This window comes from Sprattus sprattus (genome assembly GCF_963457725.1).
Source record: "Sprattus sprattus genome assembly, chromosome: 2".
NCBI lineage: Eukaryota > Metazoa > Chordata > Actinopteri > Clupeiformes > Clupeidae > Sprattus > Sprattus sprattus.
The window spans coordinates 64,183,593-64,205,541 of NC_137921.1; positions in this window are offsets into that span (position 1 = coordinate 64,183,593).

The window sequence follows — 21,949 nt, forward strand, 5'->3', positions numbered from 1 at the left end:
GAAGGCACCTGCAGTCCCCCAGCAGAGGGGTGCAAGGGGTGATTGCTTTTCCCTTCTTTCCCCCTCTCTCTCTTCTTCCCCGTTTTCCAGATCATCTTGTGAGGGCTGGGCTGGCCTTTCTTCACATGGAGGCTAAACGATGGGAGAGGGAGTTGCATGGAAGTTGTAAAAATAGATGAAAAAAAAAAAAACCCTGTTTGGCTGCTGCCGAGGTTTTTCTCTTGTCCCGGGTGTGTAGTCTACAGCTGAAATCACTGAAGATGTTTGTGTTTAGAGGGAACATTTCACATCTATCATTCATTTGGGGGGGATTACAAGGGCCCATGCTGTTTCCACATTTGACAAGGCATTCTGTGGATAGTGGGCAACATGGAGGACATCATCAATGGGTTTTGAAGTGATGGGTGTGATACGTTTTTTCCCCCTGACCTGTTCAAATGCATTTCATTACCGTTTTTATTTGCCTCTTCACGTGTCCACTCTCATAACACTTTTGTCCCAGTTTGATTCCAGTTCCAATATGTCATTATGATTATTGAATTGTCTGGTGTATAAGTACAGTAAATGATGAATTAGACAGAACAGAACCTATTTTGAGAATTCAGGAGCAGCTCTCTCTCTCACCTTGCCCAGCGTATTGCACCATCAAAGTAATTTTCCCGGTGAGTTATGTCTGTTTTCTTCCTTTTTTAAAGTCGGGGGTAAAAAATAACTTCATGATGAATGGGCTCTTACACGCCTTACATGTCCCGTTCCAGAGCTGTTGTTGGCATGGCTACCCAAGAACAGGTCTCCAGTGTACGGATGGTATTTTATTCAGTGACAGAAAATGCTTTTACGTTTCAGAGGGCTAACTGTGTAGTCATTTACGTAAGCATCTCAGTCGAGACTGAGGCGACTCCCAGTGTATATTTTCCTTGGCGGCAAACGGTGCCTGGAGTCTAATACATTGTGTCTCCTTCAGTACTATTTAATGTACAAACTCCAAAACTCACAAATGCAGTATAACCAAATGGAATGTTCCACGTACCATACCACCAACACACCAAACATGCAATATATAACCCCCCGGCCCCCACCATGAGACAGTGGACACAGGCCTTGCTGGATTGATGGGTATATCCAAGCCCTAGCTCTGCCTGCTGGAGCTCAGCACAGTTCCTACTGTTTTTCTGTCTGTTGGTGGCCCCGGCCTCTAATCACCCACCACGCTCCCACTGAGGCCATAAATTGCTCAGATGAGATGAAGTCCTTGTGTTCCTCCCCCCCCCTCCCCCCTCCTGCCCTCCTCCCAAAAAACCGCCAGGCAAAAAAAATCTGCCGGACGGTGTTTTGACAGGCCATGACTCTAAATCATTGTTTTATGACGGCAGGGGAAAAGGCCGGTTCATGTTCCTGATTTATGCTCATTGGGGTCTGGAGAATATGATAATTTGGCCCCCGAGCAGATGGATAGAGAGATACCACAAGGGGCTCCTCTGTCCCACGCGTTCTCACCACCGCGAACCCAAATGGAATCCACATGCTCTGACGCTCGAGCTTTTACCCGAAACCTTCGTCCGAACGTCTCTGTCCGCATCGCCCTCATCTACTGGCAAGACACTAAAGGGAGTATGACGTCTGAGTTTATGGTCGTAAATAGTGAGTAAATGACTTCGCGCTACAGGTGCGAAGGTGATGATTTCAAAACTCTCGATGAAGCAGGTACGAGTCTGTGAGGACCGCCAGACAGAAATGAATAGTTTGAGAAGACAAACAGAGCTGTCCCACTGCCTATCAGGTTTCATTAGCAATTCAGTTTGCATGAATTAAGGTAGTGGAGGGAGATATCTCTCTGTATGGTATTAGGCGGTTTTGGCCACTGTACCTGAAAAGGCTGTTTGTTCCAATACATCATGTTAATGTACAGTCGTGGCCGAAAGTCTTGAGAATGACACAAATATGCATTTTTACAAAGTTTGCTGCTTAATTGTCTTTAGATATTTTTGTCAGATGTTACTATGGAAGACTGAAGTATAATTAAAATCATTTTAGCAAGTGTCACTGGCTTTTTTTTTGGCAATTACATGAAGTTAATGCAAAAAGGTTGGCTTTGAATTGCATTACTTTGCCCTCTGTTGGTTAAGCCCCACAGACGAGTCCACCTGCAGCCTCAGCCCTAGTGGATGCGAGCTGCAACTGCAAGAGGAGCATCACCACTGGGGTGACATAATCATACAACCCACAGTGCACTGCAGCGGTGTGCCTTTGCTAATGATTTATAGGAGCTCTGCGGGATGATCTCAACTAGAGTGTGGTGTGCAGTTGGCATCCATTTTGGCTCCTATTTCCCCTAGTCCCGTTCCATCGTTTCTCCACTGAAAGGGTTGAAGAATGTTATGAGGCCATTTTGATTGGACTCCATGCAGCCTGAAACGTCAGGGTAAGAGTCGCCCTCCTACTTTTTCCCCTTGCCCTGTTGTTGCACTTCACTCCTTTTTACCATGTATTATCCGTTCTTTCTTTTTTTCATTTAAGCACCCAGTGGACATTTTTCATTAATGTTCTGAGGACAAACATACTGACCAAACTTATAACAAACTGAATTTTAAAAAAAAAGGTGTAAATCTTGTTCACCTCCCAGCTTTCCAGTTCCATCCTACATGTCTGTTTTCACAAGCGGAGGGGATGTTTCTGTTTTTGTAGCACATGAGAGGTCACGACCTTGTCTTCTCCGAGGTCACTGGTGGTCAGCACTCGGGACCCCCTCCACTCTCCATCTCTGACTCATAAACAGAGACGAACATGAGGGGGCCTGTAGCAGCAGAGACGGGCAGGAAGTGAGAGACCTATGTTGAAAGCAGCCAATGATATGTTGCCTTTTCCATATTCTCTAAAACTCCTTAAGACAGAGTGATCAGTGACCTCTGCTGGTGCAGAGAGTAAACATTCAGACTGACTGATTCAAAGATAAGACTGAGTTGGCTTTTAAATACACATGGCAGGCATGCACACATGCCATAATTATACTCACACCCATCGCTATGTTCAATCTGTTCAATATTCTTGTGTGTGTAAATCTCTGTGTGGCTGGTTTTTTTTTTTATTCCTAAATGTTATACAGTACCGCAGAAACTGTATTTCAATCCGGGCAGAACAGGATTAGGTTATAGGGATATCCTACCACAGAATGCCTCAGCGCCTTTCAACCATTATACAGGGGAATCCACAAACACATATTTCACAGACCATTGAGCTATAGAGAGCCACAATATGGATGGGTGTCCCGGTACAGTTAGTACTTCATTGCAAGCGAAGCTCAATGTTGCAGAGTTTATTGTGCTTTAGGAAATGTGTGTTTACAGAGGATTGTAAAATGACAAATATCTCTCTGTGGCTACTTTAAACACGTCTCAATACACGCTTGGGCAGACTAGAGGCCCGATGTGATATGAGTTTCCAATGTGTTCTGATGGATGATTTGGCACATAGAGAAGGGTCTACATATCATTTATTTCCACTGTCTAAAATAGGACCATAAATCACTACGCTGGCATGAGATGCTCCACAAGGGTGTCTCACTCTTCTTTCCCGTTCTTCTCCTGGACCTGGACTTCTTTTGTTACCAACCCAACCCGACCTATTTATTACACCCAGATTAACCCACTGTCGACAAGAAGAAGAAGAAGAAAAAAAAGACCCCAAAAATGCTTTCCCAAGCTCCGGGTGCTAATAAGCAGGATTGTCAGCGACTGATCTCCAGTAGCCGTGCTCTTTATCCCGCCTGCAGAGCTCCTTTCAGCGCGGCGTTCCCACACTGTTCCCAGGCCAGGGATCCCAGGCCAGCCCGCACATCATGGAAAGCCATTTAGTGGCACCGCGGGCCCAGCGCTGACGGCCACCCATGTGCAGACCAGGCCCTTTGCTCCGCTCTCCCGCAGATGAGTTTTCCTCACCACCAGCTGGAAGATGGAGGAGCACAGCACAGGGCAGCTTAACAAACACACACAGGCATGCACAGGCTTTCAGACACACACACACACACACACACACACACAAACACACACACACACACACACAGTCACACACACCACACACACACACACACACATGTATTTGCGCAGGCAAACACACACACACACACACAGACATGCACACCGTCTTTTTTCCATTTGGATGGTGATTCCAATACCGTTTCACTTCACCTTCCATCCAGACACACACACATACACACACACACACACACACTGACACACACATCTTACTTTTCCAAAGGCAACCACACACAGATACACACCACTGGGTTTACCTTCAACCCTGAGAGAGACACACATCTGTCAGGTGGGGTCAGGAGGGCAGGGAAATGGAGATCCCAGCTGAGGAAAGGGAGGATAATCTATTACCAGCCAGAGACAGCACCAGTGAGACCTGGACGGAGAGACAGAACAACGCAGAGAGAGAGAGAGAGAGAGAGAGAGAGAGAGAGAGAGAGAGAGGAGAGAGAGAGAGAGAGAGAGAGAGAGAGAGAGAGAGAGAGAGAGAGAGAGAGAGAGAGAGAAAGAGTCAGAAATGAGACAGAGAGAGAGAGATTTTCACGGACATTGGCTTTCCCTCACGTCCACAGGCACTGGTCCCTGTTATGGTTTCTCAGTAATGCATCTCAAATGGAGGGCGAGTCTGGGGGTGGCAGGTGAGAGAGGGTGGGTGGCCAGACGGGAGTTGGCTGCTGAATGATTTGTCAAGCCAGATTTCTGCAGTATACGCTGGAGAGAGACAGCCTTGACATAATGGTTTTCAATGTGTTTTTACAGCTTTATGTGATAGCAAAAGAATCAAGCTCGATTTGACGCTGCTTTTTTTCACAGTTTCTTTTGATTGTTAAAACAGAGAAAAGGGGGAAAATTGAATACACGTCCCATGAATACAACTTCTGCAGTTAGTGTGTACGTGTGTTTCACTTCTTCAGCGTGGCATAAAAGGCCGGCGGAACTTGTTTTTCTACATACAGTAAACCAACTGAAACAGATAAAAAACATTAAAAAAACCATGACAAATGATATGCATCAAAGACTTGAGGGATGTAATGCCAAATTCAGGTAGAAGCATGCATATAATGTAAGTCTTGATCTAAACTAAGTTTTTTATTCTGACAGTCTGCTAAAAACATAATCTGCTAAATGCTTAAACTGAGACTTCAACAGAATACTCTTTGCTGAGAGACTGTGATTTATCACCAAGAAAATGTGCAATAAAAAAATTGATAAAAAATGTTTCACTACACTTTATTACACACTTCTTCCTCAGTCATTTATTTCCGCGAGTCTCACATCTCTGAATTAGTTATCCAAAAATGACGCTACATTGTTTTACTGTCTCTCTCAGTATTCATTTACATGACGGCTCCCAACTATCACTATCCTATTGGTGTGTTCCCAAATATAAATAGCTGGATTCGGACATCCACACATCCCGAATTCCAATGGAATATTTGCATTGTTGTTCACAGTCTAAGTAGGCTATTGCCTGTTATTCGTGTTGTTATTCATAGTCTACGTATTGCCTTTTATTCGTGTTGTTATTCAAGTATTGCCTGTTATTTTGATGAGATGTGTTTCTTTCCTTCACACTTTCATTAACAGGTAAAGTGCTTAACTCTTCCGTGTCCTCTCACCTGAATGAGCCGGCATGGCGCATGGCCAGTATTCACTGCAAAGCCTCTACCATTTGATGGGTGAAATGTCCCTCTGATATGTAGACATTAGACAATCAAATCATCAAGTACAAGGCATCTAAAGCACTGAAACAGTACCATCCATGCACGCACCCACCAAGTCACTCAAGTAAAAAGCAAAACACCACAGTGATAGGAGAAATTATTATTAATTTATTATTAAGCCCAGATCTTTCATGGACAGAGTAATATGTGACATGACAATAATGACAATAATAATCGATATGCATATTTATTTACACACACAATTGAATTTCATCACAAATCAACACAGTCAAGTCCATCACACAAGAAAGATCACAGTAAGAAGACATGACTTGGACAAAAGGAAGGTTATAGTCTAAAGGTTATAAAACTGTATATATATATGTTATAAAATGTTATAATCCCTCAATGGAAATAAAGTGCCTTCCAGAGCACATGGCACAGCTTGGGGGGAAGCAGTGGGGGAAAGCTAGACACCAGCGTCTGAACTCATGATGTAGGGAGCAGGAGGGTCAGTCCCAGCGATGAGGGCTCATGCCCTGAACAGTTGAGGAGCCTCAGAGCCAAATCGGGTATAATTGAGGCAGGAACCGAGGACCAAATCAGAGAATGAGCTCACACACAGAGGCCAAGGAGGAGGCAGGCCTTACAGCAGAGAGAGGTGGTCGTCGGCATCACCTGCGTGGATTGAAGCATGCTGGACAACTTCAAAGACCCACCCATATGGTAACCAGTTATATAGGCGGGATCTTGAGAGGAAGTGGATTGGTTATTATCCATATTCCAATGTAGGCTAATAAAGGTACATATCTTGATTACAATTCAATACACATTTTTGTCAAATTCAGCTAATTACCTCCGCCAAGGAGGTTATGTTTTCGCCCCTGTATGTTTGTTTGTTTGTCTGTTTGTTTGTCAGCAGGATTACGCAGAAACGGATGGACCGATTTCCATCAAACTTTGTGGGGAGATTGGGTAATATAATGGCAATGATTGATTAGATTTTCAGATGTCAAGGTCAAAGGTCAAGGTCACAAGGCGGAGGTTTGCATTCTCTGAATGCTCCCATTCTTGTTTCTCCCTGCGGTCCTCTAGATGTATTTTCTGTGAGTGAGCTCAGACAAGCATCTGGTGTTCGTACACAGTCCTGGCTCTGTAAATGGGACACAGAGTGGCTTGGAACGGGGCAATACACTTCTCCTGCCAGTCAGTGACATTGCCTCAGGATCACTGAAGGGAAGGGTGTATTTGATTGGCTGTTGAGTTAAAATAGCAGCGATCTTTGCCAGCATCAAGGACTCCAAGAACAGTTTATTGACTAATGAAATAAATCCAACCTTGACCCTTTTCCCATTCTGTTGAACTATCAGCTCGTCCAAACTGGCCAATCAAGCATTGTTGGGAGATATGAATAAATAAATGAGATGGGAATGATCAAACCGATCCACAGACACAGACTTAATACAAATAATTTACTAAATCAGCAAGTGTACAGAGAATTAAATCTTAATAAAAAAGCTTTGTATTTGCATGTGTTATAGTAACACCTTCACCTGACATCCTCAATACTTTTATTTCTAATATATGGATTGCTGTTTAGCTTTGAGCTTTTTCTGTGTTTAAAGTTCAAAGTATAATATTCCATGTGGGTATGAAATGGTGTTATCATATTATTAATATAATTTACCACAGAAAGTGATTGACTTACAAGATGAATATAAACTGATTGACTTAAAAATCATTGTATGGATCATAAAATGGCTACTGCAACATGTATAGGCTGAGAACACTAGACCACCTCTAGGTGGCAGCGTCTACTCACACAGAGTTTCCCAGCCTGAGGATCAGCACCCAAAGTGGGGACGCCTGAAATTAAAATGGGATCCTCAGAAGTGTCTAAAAATTGTACAAAAACCTAATTTAATATATTCAAACTCTCATTCATTAGTATGCTTTTTTCTCTCTGATGAAACTTTCTGATGTTCCCCAATCTCTTCTACTTTTTGCACCACCCTGTGAGCGGGCCTGGGCTACAAGATGACCCCCCCCCCCCCCTAAGCTATAAGGTGATTGACTACAATAAAATTAAAAAGGAGGAACTGAAGGGGTGGGGATAAATGGGGCCACCTATGTAGTATGATAGGGGAATTGTAAATTCTTAAAAGATAACTGAAAATGATGAGTTTGTTTGTAAAACTGGATGCTTCCTTAAATGATTTGTGATTATTGTAATACCTGGTTCCCTTTCATATTTTCTGTTACCCTCTTACCAAATAAAAATAATTATAAAAAAAAGACCACAATTAAATATAATTAAGGACAAGAATGTTACAAGAATGTAACAATAACACTAACAAATAGTTGTGAGTTCCCTGTACGTCCTGCAGGTGGCCTCAGTGAGAAGCCCCTGTTCAGAAGCTCTTGGCCATCTCTGGAGCATATGTAAATATATGGAGAATTTTCAATTACTACATTTAGGTTACAATGCTTTGGGAAACGCTCCAAAACCGTAAAATGATTCATAATAGGGATTCTTCAAACTATTTAGGCGGACAATGCTTTTAGGAAACCTGGCCCTGATAGTTTTCAAAGTTTCCTAATATCATTGAAACCTTAGCTTGGTTTATCCGCCATTTGGGATTCTCAACTTCGCTCTGGATATGGAATATTACCTGTGTGTCATGGACTTTTTTGCTGTTACCTGGAAAGGATCAAATTATCGCAGGTCACCCCATTCAACGAATTGTCATTGTGTGATCAATGCTTTTCCCTCGTTCTTCTGTTGGAGTGTGGTTGGGACTGTTTTGTCATTAAACGGTGAGTATTTCATTATTCTGCAGTAAAATACTTTTTTTTTTTTTTTTTAAACACCTGAATATTTTTAGTGTATTGATTGACGCATATATAGCCCATACTCATTCTTTTCTCCATCACATAAGCAGCAACAGGACTTTACCCCCTAAGGAAATTAGGCTACCATTTATTAGGCTTCTATCCATTTCACTTGTCCACCACACTCTACATATGGAGTTTCTCCGATGTATTTTCATTGCCTGCTTTCCTGTATGATCATTAAGCCCATAGGCCTGTGTGTTAGACAATGCAAAGACCACAGCAATGATTACACTTTGGTGGTTCGAACTGTGCTGGGGCTTTTATCACTTCCACATGACATGTTTAATCATTTCTCAATGACAATTTAACATCTATATTCTCATACCGTGCACTGATGTCTGTGGAACCAAACCCATGATAAGTGGCTTCTCATCAGAGCACGTCAGAATTGATGTTGGTATGATTGGCTCAGACGACACTAGCAACGACACACCATCAAATTAATATGGCATTTCACCTGTCCCACAGAGGACTCAAGTTACTCCCTTGAGTGAAAATGAGACATTCCCTTCCCGTTGATGTTGCACCATTTGCGCACTATCATTACGTCACACGTATTAGCCACAGCCAGTGGTGTAGTGGTCCTTAGAGAAGTGGGTATACTCTTATTCATTTTTTTAAGCAGCCCATACAGCACAGGATAAACGCCCTGTTTTGAAAAGTGGGTATACTCAATGCTGACTGAAAAATAAGTGGGTATACTCCGTATACCTGCGTATACCCTGGACTACACCACTGGGCACAGCTCGTTGCCCTTTGAATTAAGGGTCCAGGGACATGATTTGCAGTTCTGTGTGCACTTCGGTGTGTCAGCCGGCAGAGGTCCCCACTGTTCTTTGCATCTCCTTTCGTGTCACGTTGTTTTCTCAAATCTCCATTATCCCTCTGTGATTATGCATGATACTCATACTCATATTCACACACCTTTACAGAACATGTCATATTTTAGCCTCAGGCGAAAGTAACTATGTCGTTACAATAACAGTATGATATTGTCACTTTTTCACTTATATTTCGGAAGACTCTATGTTATGTTATATTATGTTAAATATATCACAATATTCAGTTTCTGTTTTCAGAATTTATGATATCACTGTATAGTGTTTACATTAATATCTTGACTTTATGGAGCGTGTGGTGTCCAATCAGTTCCCTTCCAATATTCCGTTAATATGTGAAAATATTAAGATATGATATGAAAACAAATATACATTTTACGAAAACCAATATATATTATCTTTATTTAATTTTTATTGGTGCATGGTCTTTACTTTGGCGAAGTGTGGACAAACCAGTTCCTAGGGAGCACGCCTTCATCATACCAGTCAATAGCTTCTATAATGCTGGTAACACTGATTGTTTTTCTCTTAACTTTAAATATCAGATAGGGCTACATTTTCGTTCAATATAATGTGTATAACTTCGGTATAATTGCCTAAATGATGTATTAAGTACACCATCATTTATGGAACTTTAGATCGAACATGGCTTAGTGGCGTTATAAAAATAAATGCATGCACTGCTCGTTGACGAATGACCTGACCATGACATCACACGCATGGCCTATTTCCTTTAATGCATTAAATGTATCGAATTATTTTTGCCGAGCGACTCGTTTAATGTTGAACTGCTCTTACGCACATTTTGCGTTACCATCAAAACATTTCTCTGAACTCCTTTCTTCTTCATCTTGGGATCCGCTTCACATTTGACGGAAAATCATAGTGAGGCACTCGAGATTAACAGAATGTTTGCTCTAGACGTGTGAGCCGTGGCTGATATGGGAATGGTCCCTTATTCTTCAGGCGCATTTGCATTCAGTCTGTTAACCAAACACACCCGGGCCCCCAGTCCAAACAACTTGAGTGATGGTCACCTCTTTATAACCAATTGCGGTAGAGAGAAAAGAGGAAGAGCAATTTAGTTTGAGGGTAAAGGCGATGAGCCGCTTGTCTTACAGTAAGCGATAATTGCATGGAGGATGTTTTGGTTAATCGGACATGGTACTGACTGTGATGAGGCGAAGGTGGACGCGCAAAGGCAGTTTTTCTGTGTATGATTGTGCTTTTTTATCTACCGAAGACAGACCTTGGAGTGTCGGCGCTTCCAGAATGGAGGCTTTGCTGATCAAACAGTTTAATACGACTGAGTTTTTTTTTTTTGCCTTCACTGCCGTTTAGATTTTTTTTTTTTTAATCTGCGGTGCTCAACGACATATTAATGGTCGTTCATAGAAAGTAAAATACCTTACCTTAGATGATTTGCGTAGTATTCTGTGCTTTCTCATGTATTAAATTATACAATATGTAAAACGCATTGAATAAAATATAACAAACATTTTATTATATAATTATAATACTCATAATATGCATTAATAGGATATTTCATCCAATCCTTTCAAAATGTAGGTAACAGCAGAAGTGCTCAGTAAATCACAGATATTTAAATTCCTCATAATTGTTGTTGGTCCTACATTATTGTATTATGCATGTTGGTGTTAGTGTTAGGCTACTAAGCCTGTTAATAATTACAACAATTGTATACTACTCACTTCATAGCCCACACTATTAAACTATTGCTTTAAACCATCCTAAATACATACACAATATACATACTTAATAAATCTAGATGATTCTGCACCATTGATAGGGTTCTTGGAGTATTTTGAATGGTAATAAGCACGCCTGTTTGCTACTGTGGTCACTTTACAGACACAAGACTGGACTGATAGGCAAGAGGTGCTGGTGTCATTCCCACTCCCCATAATCCTCCAGGCAATGGGGGAAGAAAAAGGACTGCCATGTTGGCAAGGTAACAGATGGCAAGTTGAATTCAGTGCAGAAAAAACCCAACTTGTCATCTCTCCTTCTGTCTCATCAAGTCTGTTCTGCAGTCACTAAACACACAAGACACCGCAGTCAGACTACATCACAGAGTTCCAACCTCATGAATTCTTAATGTCTCAAAACATGAAAAAGACCACCTCAGTCACCTCTTGTCATTTTCCAGTTAAGCCAGCTGGAAATGCACCCGGGTCTCACTGCAGAGCAGACACGGTCTCTCCACCGCAAACTTAATTTCTTCCTCTCCTCATCTCCTCCTCCTCCTCCTCCTCCTCCTCCTCCTCCTCCTCCTCCTCCTCCTCCTGTCATTCAGGGTAGGCGGTGAGATGCCACACACAGTGTGTTTGCTCTCCGTGAGCAAACAGATTGTAAACTGGCTGATCATTTTTGCACTGACAATGTCATTTACGGCTGTCAGCTCCTCCTCGCCTGGCCCTGTTTGCTTTATTCAAATATGAAAAACGGTTGGGGGGGAGGGGGGGTGGGGCAGCGGTACGGAGGGGAGACCGGACCTCGCTCTGCATTGAAATCACATCACACTGTCCGCACTTCCACTCAGGGGAGCTTATCTCCAATTCACTCTAGGCAATCACTAGGGGTGGCTGCTTCAGCGGGTCGTCATGGAAACCAGAAGCCCCCGGTTGCAATGTGGACTTAGGGAGGAGAGGAGCGAGTGATTCGTTGGGCCATCTCTGCACGGGAGACTTTTTGCAAGGATCTTTTTTTTTCGTGATCAGCTGTTCAATATGAACAATAGTGTGACAACATTTTTGGTGCAGACACAGAGTACCATGGGCTTCTCAAAGTTATATCACAGGAGCCCTGGGTGTCTCACAGTTATATCACAGGAGCCCTGGGTGTCTCACAGTTATATCACAGGAGCCCTGGGTGTCTCACAGTTATATCACAGGAGCCCTGGGTGTCTCACAGTTATATCACAGGAGCCCTGGGTCTCTCACAGTTATATCACAGGAGCCCTGGGTCTCTCACAGTTATATCACAGGAGCCCTGGGTCTCTCACAGTTATATCACAGGAGCCCTGGGTGTCTCACAGTTATATCACAGGAGCCCTGGGTCTCTCACAGTTATATCATATCAGCCCTGGGTGTTCAGGCAGCAGAGAGGTTCCAAGCAGGGAGTAGAACCTTATATAAAGGGAACAGTTTGTTCAGTTGGACTCCTCATATTCAGTGAGGCATGTTCACACAAGCTGACAGGAGAATTGTGCCCACGGATCTCTTTCAGTATCCCAGCTGCGGCTAAACCTCTGTGAATGTAGAAATGCATTGTTGTTTTTAGCTTCAGGTGGGCAAGGCCGCGTGAACAAGCGTCTGCCAAACTCAGCACATTGTGTCATCCCAACATCTCCTGCATAGCCTCCGTTCCAGATGCATCTCTGTCAGGACGCGCAGACATCTTGTGCTGAGTTCCTTCATGTGCCGCCGGCTGACTCGGCCCTGCCTCATTTGGATGGGATTAGCAGTAGGCAGGGATCCTGTCACTGCAGACTTAGGGCGCTAAATGAATGCTTTATGCCTTGAAAGAGAGCATGCTTTAAAAAGACACGACCACCCACAGGCACATAGGATGCAGTCAAGAGTGGTTGAACTACTGCTTACTTTAACCCTTGAGTCGCGCTCGCTCGTTCTCTAGCACTGGCTTTTGTGTTCCTGACCCAAAATAGGTGAACCTTTGGATGATTAGATCACAATTGTCTGTAAATCTTATTGATGAGAAGATTACAAGATGAATACATCGTAGGGGGTGTAAACAAAAACAGACATTTAAGAAGTGAAGTGTCAGATTTAACAAAGGTTAAAGGGAAAATAGTATATTTCTGCCAAATAAGTGTATGTGTAAATACAGTCAGTGAAAATACATTCTGTTAGGTATAAAATCTTTATATTTCAGTATAAAATCTATATATTTCAATATAAAATCAATATAAAATCTTAATTTAATTCCCAATGGTCGTCCAATGATACTGCTGCTTGATGAATAGCAGAAGACATAAAGACATTCAAACATCAAGATCACATCAACAAGAAGCAATAGAAATAAAGGGCCTAAAAACCTTTTTATTCAGAAGGGCGTTTGCTAAAAAAAAACCGTATGATCTTTTAACTATGCTTTTGTTATGAGCTGTTTTTAACCTTGTAGTACTCTGAGACTCTTTTTGAATGTAGAGCGCAATACAAATAAAATGTATTATTATTATTATTATTATTATTAAATATCAGAACTCTAATTTAAGCATAATTTGAGTACATTTCTTCTGTCTAGTTAATGTTAACCTGTAGAGTTTCAGATCTCTATACCTTTAATAGTGAGCATAGAGCAGGGGATATTGACCAGAGTCTGCCTTGACAATGTAAGGTATTTAGGGGTAATTGGATGTGTGGGTTTCTTTGTATTCAACAACAAGTCCCTACTGAGCCCCTCTTGCAGCTCCCAGCTACCTGAGTGAGCAGGTGTCTGCTGCAGAAACCTGAAGAGTGGTATGTCTTACTATCAAGGGTGGGGATGATATTATACCATCCATGCAACCATGCAAAGATTTGTTTGATTTTGCTGCATCCATGCGATTTGCATTGTCTGCATTTACACATGTAAAAAGGGTGGTCTACTCAGCACAGGTTTGATGTGCACTCCTGTGCAACAGTCTGTCTGTATCTGTCAGGTCAGAAAAGAAACAAACTAAATCAAAGTGTCAATCATTAACATCGGCAGGCATAAGTGAGGTTTTCCTTACTGTGACCGCTGACACAAACCTCATATACTGGTCCTAAATGGCTATTGTTCTATTAACTTTGAGTCATTTAAGTCACTGATAACTTCCATTCATTGTCTAAATGATGTTAAATGCACTCTTATCAATCTCTCTTGCTGAGGGGGCATTCCTGCTGAGAGGGGCTCTTTGTGAAGCCATTGTGTTTGTGAAGACTGGGAGGAGACTCTCACAAACTGGGACATTTGGAGAGATTTAGTGTGTGTGTCTGTGTGTGTGTGTGTGTGTGTGTGTCTGTGTGTGTGTGTGTGTGTGTGTGTGTGTGTGTGTGTGCGTGTGTGTCTCTCTCTCTCTCTCTCTCTGTGTGTGTGTGTGTGTGTGTGTATGTGTGTGTGTGTGTGTGTGTGTGTGTGTGTGTGTGTGTGTGTGTGTGTGTGTGTGTGTGTGTCTGTGTGTGTCTGTGTGTGTCTGTGTGTGTGTGCCAGAGGACCTCCTTGTATGCATAGGGGGACTTTATCTCCAACAGTTATGCTGAGCGGCATGTTGGAGGATCAATCCACACACACACACACACACACACACACTCATAAACTCACACACACATACGCAAACACACACAACCCGCCTCGCAGCAAAGTTTACTCAAGGAGCGTCTGGTAATTTCTGAATAATAATGCCCTTCTCTGGCCGCCGCTAATGGCCAGGCTGTATGCTCCGCCACTGGTCAGGCAGCTTGGGTCACAGTATTATTGATGCATTGTTTGGGTAAGGCAGCAATATCTGTGATTGATTAAGGATTCTAGCAATATCTATGATTGATTAAGGTTTCTATTCACACAATAAACATTGCAGAGAAGAGAAAGGTAGAAAATTGTCTTTAAAATTTTTAAAAGATTGTGATTATGCATGTGGCCTCACAAAGATTGTACAGAGGTTGTGAGCTGAGAATATGTTATTTTCTGCAGAGAATATGATATAGTACACATGGTATAGTATGTTATAGCTGACATTTGTGGAAACCTGTTCTACTCATGAAGGCAATACTTTTTTGTCATCACAAAAGAAAGTCTCTGATCCTCCTCTTCCTCCCACCGAGGTCATTGGCACTGTCATCCTCCATTCCATTCCTCTCTTCTCCTCCTCTCAGTGCAATCGCTCCATCTCTCGTTGGGTGACACGGCCCAGCACGCTCCCCTTGTTTTCTGTGCATATATACTCACGGCTGGACTGTGCAAACCTCGGCATGTGGATGGCGATCTTCCTCATATTTGCGAAGGGCTTTATCAGGCCCTGATTGGTTTCCAGGACAAACTTTAGGGAAAGGACAACATTGCGGACAGGGTGTAAGCCAACAGACACAAACGCGCTTCCAGACCCCGTGCGCCCTGTTTACATGGACTTGCGCTCTGCTTTGCCAGGGGCTCTCTTAAAGCAATGTGGGCAGCGAGAAGGGAGAGTGAGTGAGTGGGGTGAGTGATAAAAAGTGGAGGGATGGATGGATGCTGGGATGGATGGATCGTCGTCGGGGCGTCGGATCTTTGAACATCCATCTCTGTCACCACCATAGCCACCAAGTGTCAGCCCACTCCACTAGATGGTGATGAAGCAGTGTCCTCACTCTTTAGAAAGAGAAGCTTTGGCAGGGAGACCAGAAGGACAAGGACAAAATGGTTATCTAATTAGGATGTATTTTGAAATAGATTTAACTGTTGAATTTTTAGATTGAGGGTTCATTTTATAACAGTACTCATTTTATGAGTACACTGTTTTGTTGTCATAAAAAAAGCAGACTTCTCATTTGGAACCATAGAAGATGATGTTTAAAGTCAAGTGATCATAGTATTTGCTGTTTGGAGTGGTCCTTCACTAATCCAGTGTGGTAAATTGAAGTGGTATCACGGTGTTTGTTGATTTGTGTATAAATAACAGTCCTAACACCGACCCTATTTGCTATAGACAAATGTTGTCATCAAATGTGTTCAAAGAATAGCACATTTGCCTGCGGTTGATTTGTGTGTATGTGTATAGTTCAGCACACACACACACACACACACACACACACACACACACACTCCCACAGATAAACAAACACACGCCCACTGTCATCCAAATTACGCAAAGCACCTGTTCATTTCCCTGGCCCAAACCCCCACCTGTATAACTACACCTATCTTTTTGACATGCACCAAGTGAAATGAGCTGCATCTAGCAGCCAGTTACTTACACACACACACACACACACACACACACACACACACACACACACACACACACACATACACTGACACACACACACACACACACACACACACACACACACACACACACACACACACTCACACTCACACACACATACACATACACATACACATACACTGACACACACACACACACACACATACACACACACATACACACATACAGTTAACGCACACGCACAGACAGAAACAAACAGAAGTATTGCACACTACGTCAATGATTAACTAAATGTGTTTTGGTGTCTTTGTTTCAGGACATGGTGGTCTAAACAATGTATTTCGTAACCATTTGACACCCCATTGTGCTTTGGCATTACTTCCTTTCTGATCATATTAATAAAGGAGTCGCACAGTATATATAAAGCCCAATCCATCACTGGGACTTGTGAATAGTCGAAGTAGGAACTCCTCCACAAAGTTCCTGCGCAAGAGTATTCCACATCATCTCACTGTCACTCTTTACTGCCGCTCTCATTGTCCATCCTCTTCAAAGAATTGCCCTCAATTGACAGCAGTGTTCTGAATGGGAGAAAACAAAAAAAAGAACCCCTCACTTTGTCTGACCCCTCTGGCCTTTTGTCCCCGCCACTTAAGGCCTGTATCTTGTCCTGCAGGCCCAACTCTGTGCTCGTGACTTTCCCCATGGACAGCTCTGTTCCAGCGGGATCACAACCTGCTTCTGTCCAGCTCTGGCTGTGGAGCCTCTGGATCTGACATGAATGAATTGATCGGCCAACCCCCTCACCTTCCCCCGAAAGACTGGGAGAACCAGGTATGAATGTATGAGTTATGACTGGCTTTGTATGTAAGCCCATGTTGACCCTCACAGCACTAACTGGCATCAAAACACCAAGTACCTGAACAAATTATCCACAGTAAGAGCTTTCAACCCGGAGCCTTCTATCATTAATGAGTTACTTTTCTAACAAGAGGAACAATCTGGTAATCTTGTTACTTCTGAAGGGTGCACCATAAACCTCTTCTAAAATTTTGAAAGGCAGCAGAGGCGGTGATGTTTCTTTTAATGCATCAGGCACCAGTATTCCTGGTCTAGGAGGTAAACAAAGGAGGAATGGTCATCTTAAAGGACCTGACGGCGGCCATTTTGAAAATGGGGCCTTTCTTGGAGTCAAACTTTGGTAAACTTTTAGTATGTTTTTAAGCACATCTGATACTACTGTAAACCACTGACAAACCTTTTGTTAGATTTTTTTTGGGTCAAGTCATATTTGCAGCTGACTATAATGTCAGTGTTCCTTCATCCACTACTTTGCCACCATCAGCACCTGACTCCAGCCTCATCGGTTCAACGAGGTGATCGACTGCATCATCTCTGACTCTGTTTTCTGCCCTCGCTCCGGACGTGTTTTTGTTTTCCACTCGTTCTTTTGTTTTCCTCACTCATCCATCCATCTCCTCAGCTGCCGCTAGTTGCCCCAGCACTTTTTTTCCAGGTGCTTTTCCTTTCCCCCCCGGCGCCATAGATTGATCAGGAGAAACCGGTGGCGGTGCGGTGGAGAGTGTTTTGGCCAAACATCATCAGGAGCTTTTGTGAGGGCGCAGACGGTCTTTCATGCAGCCGGGGGCAGACTGCCTGGGAGCGCTCACCTTTTGTCTGCTGCTGAGGCCGTCTGGAGCACCAGGACACAGCAGCTGTCAGACGGGGGGGTTGATGTAGTACGGTTACCTGGAAGACAGGTGAGCTGTGACAGCTGCATCCACACACACACACAAACACACACACACACACACACACATACATGCACACACACATGCACACACACACACACACACACACACACACACACACACACACACACACACACACTCACACACACACACACGCACACACAACAACTATCTACATACAGACATGCAACATTAACACTAACACATACATGCACACACACACACACACACACACACACACACACACACACATGCCCAAATATGCTCACCAACAATAGCTGTTTTAGCTCCTCTCCTTCTCCATGCTTTTGTATGACATGTTTGACATTTGTATGAAAAGAGGGTGTCCCCACCGCTGAATATTGATGTCCTCTATGCAAATCTAAGTATGACCATCGCAAAAACATTTTAGCCACAAATTCAAAACTGTCATTCGATTACCGTAATGACCATTGTTTTGGTCATGTCAATGTTATATCTGAAAAACAAACCCTTTTTTGAATGTTGTATTACAGTAGTTTCTCATTTTACCTTCAAAAAACTTTTAAAGAGAACCAATAAAACATTGATCAATTTTGTTAATGTCTTTTTCTTGTGTACCTTATGACGTATAACATGAAAGAATTTGGAGGTTCCAGAACAGTCCTGGCAATTGATCTTTTGTGCTTTTGATCTGTTGTAACCTTCCTTTGACTCTGGAGCTGCCCTCCCATAGTGAGACAGACGTCCACTCCACAGGCGACACGCAGAGTTAATAGCAAAGCTCTTATCTCCAAACCCATCTCTGTTAAGGGAATTGATGTAACATGGCGCCTTGTCGACGTTAGTATTATTTCAACTTTAGGGAACTCACAGAAAAGCCACGTTTTTTTTCATAGACACACACACACACATACATGTTTTTAATATCACTTTTTATCTCACTCCGTCATCGCTCTCTCTGTCTTCTGTTCTCTTTGTTTTCTAATGTTCCTATTTTGAGGATCCACAGTCTGACTTGTTGTGGTTATTTCAATGATCTATAGAGGATAGCTTGACGGCATCTCATCTATCGTTTAACAGCGTGGCAAAGCAGATATCAACTCACTACAACAAAATAAAAATCTTACGTAATTTTTGATTTCACCCTGTAATATACAAAGATAATAGGACGACTTTGAATTCTATTTATATTTCTTGAATAAATTCAGTACAAAAAGTCTTTTGCCTGGTGTGATCCACACGTCCAGAAGGCTGGTGGCACAAACCCCAGTTCTTACGGAGAAGACCAAGCCACCATTGTTTATATGTTTATATGATATGTTTATATGTTTATATGTTATGTCTTGTTATGTTACGGTAGTGTGGTATGGTGTCCTGTCCTAAGAATTTCAGTGCCCAGTCCAACTCTGTTGTTCTGTGTATCTGACAATAAAAAGACTTGACTTGACTTGACATTGTGACATGGAACCATTCTAGCATGGAGCTGCCAGAGGCCTTTGGTCCAGTATGGGCTCATTTCCTCCTCTGGCTGATTTTACAGCCTCACTCTCGGGCTCCTGTTGATTTTGTGTGTTTGCTTCAAACACCTTTATCTCCATCGTCACTGATTACTCCGTGATTTCCAGCCAACTCTGTTTACCGTGAAATGGAAAACTGGAAGTATGAAGCACGGACGTTTTAATATTAGATAGCGATCAGGGAAGTCCGTTTGTGTGCGTACCAGGTGTGTCAGAGCCCAAACAGTATGACGCAAGAACTGGGTGAACAGATGTGAACAACATCAATAACAGGTGATTCTCCCAAAGCGGGCTCGAGTGAATATGATGTTTTAGTTTGCGTGTTAAGTTTGATTTCATACAAGATTAACTCTCTCTTATTCATCAAAGTGGTTTAGGGTTAGAGTCACTTCTCATTTGTTCTCTCTTCGTTCAGTTGGATGTGGGGTATCTCTCTCTCTCTCTCTCTCTCTCTCTCTCTCTCTATCTCTCCCTCTCTCTCTCTCTCTCTCTCTGTCTCTGTGTTTGGTTCTCTGGACTCCATCTGACACTCGAGGTCATGAAAATAGTGCCTCTCGAGAAAATACATTTGTTTTGTTTTTGAGAGTGAGGGTACGGACACCATTAATTAGTTTGCTCTTCCCCTTCAAACTTGGCCATCCATTTGTTCCAGCTCTGAAAGACTAGCATGCCCACGCCTGTCCCTCACCACTCATTTCCCTTTTCTATTCATCCATCCCCTCTTTGCTTTCTTTTGTCCTTCCCTCTCAAAATACTCAATGTGAATAGTTGCAGATAGTGGGGAGGGCAGGAGAAAAAAAAAAAAAAAAAAAGCAGTTGGACTTGCTTTGGTGGTGGAGGCAAACACTGTTGTATTTCCCTGAGCCAGGCATAACTGGCCTTGTTTGCGGTTGTCCCTGACATCGCCACTGACTCCAAAACACCTGTGTTTGCTCACTGGATTTCCCCAATCTGCAAGGAAAAAGGCTCCGCTGTGTCACATGGTGGGCAGATAGTGGAGACTCCATGGGAATACAAAGGGGCCGGGGCTTTTAGAACAGTTAATGATTAATGGACACCTTCCCTCTGCTTTGTACTGGGCTGCGCACTACAACAATATTTTACTGCTGGCTTTGAGAGAAATATCAGGGTTAAATATCTTGGCTGAGCAGCCAGATTGGGACGGCTTCTCTCAGCGCTGAATATTTCGTTTGAAAAGCATAAAGCAGAGATCTGTGTTTGTGTCATTACTTGTGTGTGTGCCATCTCACTGGGTTCTGTTGTCGCGGTGGCAGAGTCAATAGAGTGGGTCATCGCGCCACATTGGCAGAGATCAGCAGGAGCCTAACAGTGAGGCCTGATGAGAAAACGATCTTGAGAAGATGGTCAAATCAGACCAGAAGAATGAGGTTTAATTCAGGCTTAAATGAAGGCTTTTCGCTGGATGCCCACAGTTGGTCCAGTCTCCGTTCCAAGGACCATGAAGAATAGTCTCCGTCTAGGTCTCCACATAGTGATAGTTAATTAAAAGAGGCCCTCGCTCTCTCCTCTCATCCATGGCCTGAATGAAAGGCAAAAGCCCTGGGAAGAATGTTGCACTTGTCAAGAGTCTGGAGGGAATGGATGTCCATAGGAAAAGGATGGTTTATGGTCACTCATTTTGAGCAGGGCTTGTGTCTCTGTGTGCGTGTTTTGGTGTAGATGAAGCTAAGGCACATCTATTTCAACAGCATCTATATCCATAGCAATGGCTTTACTGTTGGTGTTATATACCAGGCAGGCAACAAGAGCTAGATTTGACTTTGGCCAGAAAAAAAGAGAAAAGTTTAAAAAAAATTAACTGTTGTAAAACTTCAGAACTGAAGCCACTAAGTAAACACAGCCCATAATTGGAGCCTTCAGGACTTGTAGGACTGGTCAGTCAGTCATTCACCAAGCCGCTGTAGGTGGCTCCTTGACTCGCAGACGATGCCTTTACATCTCAGGAGACTGTGGATGACCCGATACTTGAGAGAAAGAAGAGAGGTTGAGAGTGCAGTGATAAGACAGGGTGGGTTTCAGTGAGTCTACAGGTTCTTGCCTAAACCCTGTCAGGACACAGAGGAGCCAAGAGGGTAGATCAATCACATAGATTTCACAAAGGTCAGAGCCCTACTTCTGCACCGAAGCTGACAAGACTGGGGACATTTTATGTCCTATGGACCCCCAAAACATTAATGCCTTGAAATCTCCCAAATCAGGTCATACTTTTCAAATGACTTGTAAACATAATATTACTTGGATACTTGAATGGATTCAGAAGCTAGAAAGCTAGTTGGTTTTTCTATTCATTTAAATGGTTCAATAGTATTTGCACAGACGTG